The 8,155-nt window shown below is 45.0% G+C and overlaps 1 non-coding gene across 1 annotated transcript; it reads left to right on the top strand.

The window, feature by feature from the left end:
- The first annotated feature begins 3,160 nt into the window (after positions 1-3,160).
- Positions 3,161-3,230, top strand: LOC112628182. The gene has a single exon (XR_003120353.1). It is a non-coding gene; the product is annotated as a small nucleolar RNA SNORD77 (small nucleolar RNA).
- The last annotated feature ends 4,925 nt before the right edge of the window (positions 3,231-8,155 follow it).

The following is an 8,155-nucleotide window of genomic DNA, read 5'->3' as shown; positions in this document are numbered from 1 at the left end:
GTAGAGCCACGTGAATGGACATATGGGAGCAGGCCTGAAGTTTAAAGATCTTTGTGTCACATGTTAATGCCACCAGAGGACATCTGCTAAGAAGGCTTTACGTACCAAAAAGACAAAAATGACCCAGCCAATTGACCTTAGCCAGCCTCTGTTCCCTGCCACTCCAGCACTAACGGCACATGAATGAAGCAGCCATAGTGGCAGAGATGAGGCTACCCATGGATCAACAGTCTGGACCCCCAAGGCCATGGTGGCTCACGCCTGTAATCCCAGCACTTTGGGAGGCCAAGGTAGGCGGATCACCTGAGGTCAGGAGTTCGAGACCAAATTGACCAACATGGCGAAACCTTGTCTCCACTAAAAATACAAAAATTAGCCAGGCGTGGTGGCAGATGCCTGTAATCCCAGCTACTCCAGAGGCTGAGGCAGGAGAATCTCTTGAACCCAGAAGGCGGAGGTTGCAGTGAGCTGAGATTGTGCCATTGCACTCCAGCCTGGGTGACAGAGCGAGACTCCATTTTTAAACAAAACAAAACAAAACAAAAAAGTGGATTCCCACTCACCAAGGCTGATCTAGTTACTGCCTCAGCCAAATGTCCAGCTTTCCACTAATAAAGACCAACTCAGAGCTCTGGATATGGTACCATTCCTTGAGGAAACCAACTGGCCAGTTGGTGGAAATTTGACCACATGAACCCCTTCCCTCCTGGAAAGGCTAGAGGTTCGTTTTCATGGGAACAGGTACATATTCCAGGTATAGGTTTTGCCTTTCCTGCCCACTGGGTCTCAGCCACCACCACTAACCAAGGGTTTATGGAGTGTTTTTTTTTTTTTTTTTTTTTTTTACCTTGAGCCGTTTAAGAGTATGTTGCCAAAAACAAGCCCTGTTGCCCACGAGAATACTTTACTGTATGTATTTCCTACAAACAGCAACATTTCCTTACATAAGTATAATACAACCATCCAAACTAGGACATTGACAATGATGTTTTACTACAGTCGCATCCATGTACTCCACTTAAGTTTCACCAATTGTCCCAATAATGTCCTTGCAAAAGAATCCAACCCAGGATCAAAACATTGCTTTTGGTTTTCATCCCTTTTAGTCTTTTTTAGTCCGGAACAGTTCCTCAGTCTTTCCTTTACTTTCACGACCACGTTTGAAGATAATAGGCTAGTTATTTTATAGAATGTCCCTTGATCTGGGTTTGTCTGATGTATCCTCTTGTCTAGATTCAACATGGTGAAGATATTTAGATCAAATGAAAACCATGGGCTGGGTGCGGTGGCTTATGCCTATAATCCCAGCACTTTGGGAGGCCAAGGTGGGCACATCACTTGAGGTCAGGAGTTCGAGACCAGCCTGGCCAACATGGTGAAACCCCGTCTCTACTAAAAATACAAAAATTAGCCGGGTGTGGTGGCATGTGCCTGTATTCCCAGCTACTCAGAAGGCTGAGGTAGAATTGCTTGATCTCAGGAGGCGGAGATTGCAGTGAGCTGAGCTTGTGCTGCTGTACTCCAGCCTGGGCGACAGAGCCAGACTCTATCTCAAAAAATAAAAAAGAAAGAAAACAAAGGAAAAAAACAAAACCACGAATCTACCCCCAATACCTTCAATTCCAGTCTAATGCCACAGGGTTTATTCTAGTTTCCTCATTACTATATTCTTTCATTTTAAATAGAAACTTTGCTCCCATTATTCTCAAAATATTTACCTATTTGATCAATCTCTTGTCCTGCCCCTCCGTGAACCATTTCCTTACCTGGCTTGGACTCTGACATTCTCAGGTGGGCAGCTACAGTCACTACCCCTATTTTCCTATGGAAACTCTCCTCATGCTTGGGGTCCAGCACCCCATTCTTACCATCACCAATCCCCCTCTCCACACCACGGACTCCCTCTGCATTCCGTTGGGCTTTCATACTCTGAGCCCAGTTGTGAAATGGGACTTTTTACAACCAAAAGATTAGGAATGTGCACTATAAATTGTGACTCTGATGAAATCAGTCACATGTCTTCATATAGGCATGAGGACCAAATTAACTATATTCTGAACTTAGTTGGGGTTCTAAAAGGACCTGCTGGACACGCATGGTGGGTCACACCTGTAGTCCCAGCACTTTGGAAGACTGAGGTGGGTGGATCACTTGAGCCCAGGAGTTCGAGAATAGCCTGGGACAACATGGCAAAACCCTGTCTCTATAGAAAATACAAAAAATTAGCCGGGCGTGGTGGCACAGACCTGTCCCAGCTACTTGGGAGGCTGAAGTAGGAAGATCGCTTGAGCCAGGGAGGTTGAGGCTGTGGTGAAGCATGATTGTGCCACTGTACTCCAGGCCAGGTGACCGAGTAAGCCCCTGTTTAAAAAATATAAATATAAGTATAAATGTAAATAAATGAATAAGTAAAAGTACCTGCTATGTTTTAGTATTTAATATACTTGGAACTTATTTTTGTATGATATAAAATGGAGGTCCAATTATTTTCCTGATAGATAATATCATAATCATTTATTATATAATCCATCCATTTCCCACTGAATTAAAATTGCACTGTTCACATTTTATGTTCTTAAAAACAGATATCTATTCCTGGATTCTCTTTTCTATTCCACTGGTTTATTTGTCTATGCCCAGGCCAATATTATATTGATGCTATTGTGGTATTCTTATAGTGTCTTCTGAGATGCTATTGTGGTATTCTTTTTTTTTTTTTTTTTTTTTGAGACGGAGTCTTGCTGTGTCGCCCAGGCTGGAGTGCAGTGGCGCGATCTCGGCTCACTGCAAGCTCCTTCTCCCGGGTTCATGCCATTCTCCCGCCTCAGCCTCCGAGTAGCTGGGACTACAGGCGCCCGCCACCACGCCCGGCTAGTTTTTTGTATTTTTAGTAGAGACGGGGTTTCACCATGTTAGCCAGGATGGTCTCGATCTCCTGACCTCGTGATCCACCCGCCTCGGCCTCCCAAAGTGCTGGGATTACAGGCTTGAGCCACCGCGCCCGGCCTATTGTGGTATTCTTATAGTGTCTTCTGAGATCTAGTAAGCCAAGTGCACCCTTAGTGTACTTCTTCCTACATTTTTTGGCTATTTCTAAGTACTTTATTCTTTCCAAATAAATTGTCAGATAATTTAATCCAATTAAAAAGAAACCTGTTGGATACTATGACAGTTGCGTTGTTCAGCAAATTGAATCATGAAGAGATGTATACCATCTGTCTGATGTATCTGGGGTGGTTGGGAAAAAAAAAACTGTTGGGATTACATTGGAATTTTTTTCTTTTTTTTCTTTGCCCCAGCTGCTGGGATATAATAGGAATTTTATGAATTTTATACAAATTTGTAGAGTTGTCCTTTTTGTGATAGTGTCTTGATATTCAAGAAAGAAACAATGAAGGTCATACAATGCCTGCTCATTATTCAGATCTTGATTCATTTATTTCCCCAACATATATATTTGAGCACTACTACAGGCTAGGCACTATTCTAGATCCTGGGGATTCAACTAGGAACAAAACAAAGTTTCTACTTTTTTGAAAAAGCAAAAAGTAGGGGGAGACAGGTAATAAATATAAATATACACGCACATATATATGTAAATAAAGATGTAATATGTTAGATGGTATTAAATACTATGGCAAAAAATGAATCCAGCTAAAGGGGATATAGTGTGCTGGGAGGAGGGTTGTTTTTTTATTTAGTGCAAAAGATGATGTGGTGATATTTGACACAGATATGAAGGACATGAAGGAGTCACCTGTGCATTCCCAGATGGGAGAGACAGCAAACACAGAGGTGGGAGTGTGCTTGGTGTGTTATGCTGGCAAAGGAAGAGCAGGCAGCCCAGCATGGCTACAGCACGGTGAGTAGCCGGGAGAGGGGCAGGAGGTGGAGACAGAAAGGTAGCTGGGAGGTGCCATACTGAGTACAGCCATGGAGACCACTGAGTACTGTGGCTAAATAACTCAGAGAGAAGGGAAATTACCTTGAATTTTGAGCAGAGGAGTGACATGATCTGATGATCTTAACAAATCATTCTGGTGGACAGGAGTGGAAGTAGGGAGACCAGTTAGGACTCTGGCTTTGTCTTGCCTGAGATGGGGGTGGCTGGGAGGAGGGTGGGGGCTTGGGGGGTGAGAGATGGGGGATTCTGATCTGCCTGGCTTGCGTGCCACTGCAGGCCACCAGAGGGCACTACACATACGTCCTTGGTGAGGATGAGCTGTGACAGCCAGTCCTTCCCTCACCCTCCCCAAATGACAGGTTGTGATACCTTCTTATGCAGTAACCACCCTACCCACTTTGCTACTAGAATTTATATTCTGGTCCAGACTATGACATGCCCATACTCAAAAGACGAACCGTGGTAGTACAAGCACCATCTGAGTCTCCGTGATTGCAGTCATCTAACGCCACAGTCTTCCTTTGTTTCCAGGACCCTCCTATCTCTCCATGAACCTCTCCCATACACTTACCTGCATCAACTGAGTGCATTAATGTAGCTGGAAAAACAGGTTTGCTGAATGTGACTGGAGTTCTTTGCCATTTTGTCATTTCTTTGCCATTATGTCTTTCTTTACCATTATGTCTTATGGGAACACTGCCTTTTAAAACCTGTAGTGCTGAATGAAAAGAGTGTTTTTAGACCAGGCGCGGTGGCTCATGCCTGCAATCCCAGCCTTTGGGAGGCTGAGGCAGGTGGATTGCTTGAGCCCAGGAGTTCGAGGCAAGTCTAAGAAACATAACAAGAGGCTGTCTCTACAAAAATTAGCCGGGCGTGGTGGTGTGTACCTGTAGTCCTAGCTACTGAGGAAGCTGAAGTGGGAGGATCACTTGAGCCCAGGAGGTTGGGGTTGCAGTGAGTCAAGATTGCACCACTGCACTCCAGCCTAAGTAACAGAGCGAGACCCTGTCTGTACAAAAATACAAAAATTATCCAGGCATGATGGCGGATGCCTGTAATCCCAGCTACTCCGGAGGCTGAGGTGGAAGAATCACCTGAACCTGGGAGGTGGAGGTTGCAGTGAGCCAAGATCACACCATTGCACTCCAGCCTGGGTGACAGAGCGAGACTCCATCTCAAAAAAAAAAAAAAAAAAAAAAAAAGGAAAAAAAAAACCATACGCACATGTGGTTAGTGTGTGCTGTATTGGACAGGGCAGGCTTACAGTGTGTGGAAGAATGTCTTATCTCCCCAGTATTCATGCTTCTCTTTCTTTCATTATAGAACTCCTCCTCCAAGTTTAACAATGCACATGAATATCCAGCTTGAGACACCATTTACCAACCTCTCTCAGTTAGGTGTGGCCATATGTGTTTGTTTTCTATTGCAGTGTGACAAATGACCACAGACGTAGCAGCTTAAAACAACACCCACTTATTATCTCAGAGTTCTATACGTCAGAAGTCTGGGCTTGGTTGGGTTCTCTGCTCAGGGTCCCAAAAGGCTGATAGCAAGGTGTCCATGGACTGGGCTCTTGTCCGGAGGCTCTGGGGAAAAATCTACTTTTAGATTCATTCAGTTCGGCAGAAACCAGTTCCTTGTGGCTGTAGATCTGAGGTCCTGATTCCTAACGGGCTGTGAGCAGCAGGGGCTGCTCTCTGTTCCCAGAGGCTGCCAGGACACTTCATGTGGTCCCTACATCTTTCATTTTCTTTTTTTTTTTTTTTTTTGAGACAGAGTCTCACTCTGCCACCAAGGCTGGAGTGCAGTAATGCTATCTTGGCTCACTGTAACCTCTGCCTCCTGGGTTCAAGCGATTATCCTGTCAGCCTCCCAAGTAGCTGGGATTACAGGTGCGCACCACCACACCTGGTTAATTTTTGTATTTTTAGTAGAGACGGGGTTTCACCATGTTGGCCAGGATGGTCTTGAACTCCTGACCTCAAGTGGTCTGCCCTCCTTGACCTTCCAAAGTGTTGAGATTACAGGCGTGAGCCACTGCACCTGGCCGGTCCCCTACATCTTCAAGGCAGCCTTGGTGCAGTGTCTTTCTCATGCTTGGAATCTCTCTCTGATGGTTAATTTTAGGTGTCAACTTGACTGGATTAAGAAAAACCTAGAAACCTACTAAAGCATTTTTTTGAGTGTCTCTGTGAAGGTGTTTTCAGAGGCAAAAACTATCTATCTGTCTGTCTGTCTGTCTGTCTGTCTGTCTGTCTACCTACATATCCATCCTTCGTGTTGGTTCTGCCTCTCTGGAGAACCCTGATTAATACACTGTCTTCCCCTTCTGCCCAGCAGCCAGAAAAACTGTGATTTTCAAGGGCTTGTGATTAGATTACACCCACCTGGATAATCCTTTTGCTTTATAACAGAACATGAGTTCATGTTGATTTCTACCTACCCTCAAAGAGGAAGAAAGGGATTATACCAGGGCAAAGATCACAGGAGAATTCTTAGAATTCTGCCTCCTATGCCATGTGATTAAATTCTAGTCAACAAGAAGTTAATGGCAACTCTGTTCTTACAGTTGCGCAAGTCAAAATACTGGGTGTCCTCCTTGACCTCTCACTTCTCACACCTCACTGGTCAGTCAGCAAATTCTGTCAGCTCTGCCTGCAAAACACATTCAGCATTCAAGCACTTCCCATGCCCTCCTATTTCCCAGTGCTGGGCAGGTCACCATCATCTCTCATGAAGATTAGTGTAACTTCCTAGCTGGCTTTCTCCCCAGCATTCTGTTCTTTTCTTTTTTCTTTTTTTTTTTTTTGAGATGGAGTCTTACTCTGGTTGCCCAGGCCAGAGTGCAATGGCATAATCTTGGCTCACCGCAACCTCTGCCTCCTGGGTTCAAGCAATTCTCCTGCCTCAGCTTCTCGAGCAGCTGGGATTACAGGCATGCACCACCCATGCCCAGCTAATTTTTGTATTTTTACTAGAGACGGGGTTTCTCCATATTGGTCAGGCTGGTCTCAAACTCCCGTCCTCAGGTAATTTACCCACCTCGGCCTCCCAAAGTGCTGGGATTACAGGCATGAGCCACCATGCCCAGCCATTCTGTTCTTAATACAGCAACCAGAGTGATCCTGGTTTGGCATATGCCAAGGCATGTCCCTTAGCACTCTTCAGTGGGTCTCTATCTCATAATAATGACCAACATCCTTAATATGGACCACATGATTCTACTTTGGTCTCCATATTAGGTTTGTGATTTCAAAATCCTATCACTCTTCTGGCTGGGCGTGGTGGTTCACGCCTGTAATCCCAGCATTTTGGGAGGCAAGATGGGCAGATCACTTGAGATCGGGAGTTCCAGACCAGCCTGTCCAACATGGCAAAACCCCGCCTCTACTAAAAATACAAAAATTAGCTGGCACAGTGGCACATACCTGTAATTCCATGAATTTGGGAGGCTGAGGTGGGCAGATCACTTGAGGTCAGGAATTCGAGACCAGCCTCGCCAACATGGTGAAACCTTGTTTCTACCAAAAATACAAAAACTGGCTGGGCGTGGTGGTATGTGCCTGTAGTCCCAGCTACTCAAGAGGCTAAGGCACGAGAACCACTTGAACCTGGGAGGCAAAGGTTGCAGTGAGCCGAGATCTCACCACTGCACTCCAGCCTGGCGACAGAGCAAGACTCTGTCTCAAAAAAAAAAAAAAAAAAAAAAAAAAAAATCCTATCACTCTTCTCCTTCCCTTCACTGTAGCCTCATAAGGCTCCTTGCTGTTTTTTAAACATGTCAAAAAGTGCTTTAGGTCTTTGGTACTTGCTATTCTCTTTGCCTAGAATATTCTTCCCCAAGATATCTACATGGCTAGCTCTCATTTCCTTCATGTCTTAATTCAAAAGTTGCCTTTCAGCCAGGCAAGGTGGAGCATGCCTGTAATCCCAGTACTTTGGGAGGCTGAGGTGGGAGGATTGCTTCAGGCCAAGAGTTCAAGACCAGCCTAAGGAACATAGGGAGACCTTTTTTGGCTCTACAGAAAATAAAATAAATAACTGGCTTGGTGGCATATTTATGTAGTCTCAGCTACTTGGGAGGCTGAGACAGAGGATACCTTGAGCTCAGGAGTTTGAGGTTGCAGTGAGCTATGATCACGCCACTGCGCTCTAGCCTAGGTGACAGAGTAAGACCCTGTCTCTAAAAAAATAAAAAATAAAAAATAAGCCGGGAGCGGCAGCTCACACCTGTAATCCCAGCACTTTGGG

Source organism: Theropithecus gelada, chromosome 7a, assembly GCF_003255815.1.
Source record: "Theropithecus gelada isolate Dixy chromosome 7a, Tgel_1.0, whole genome shotgun sequence".
Classification (NCBI taxonomy): Eukaryota; Metazoa; Chordata; class Mammalia; order Primates; family Cercopithecidae; genus Theropithecus; species Theropithecus gelada.
The sequence above is the reverse complement of the archived record's forward strand: the minus strand, read 5'-3'. Positions and strand labels throughout refer to the sequence as shown.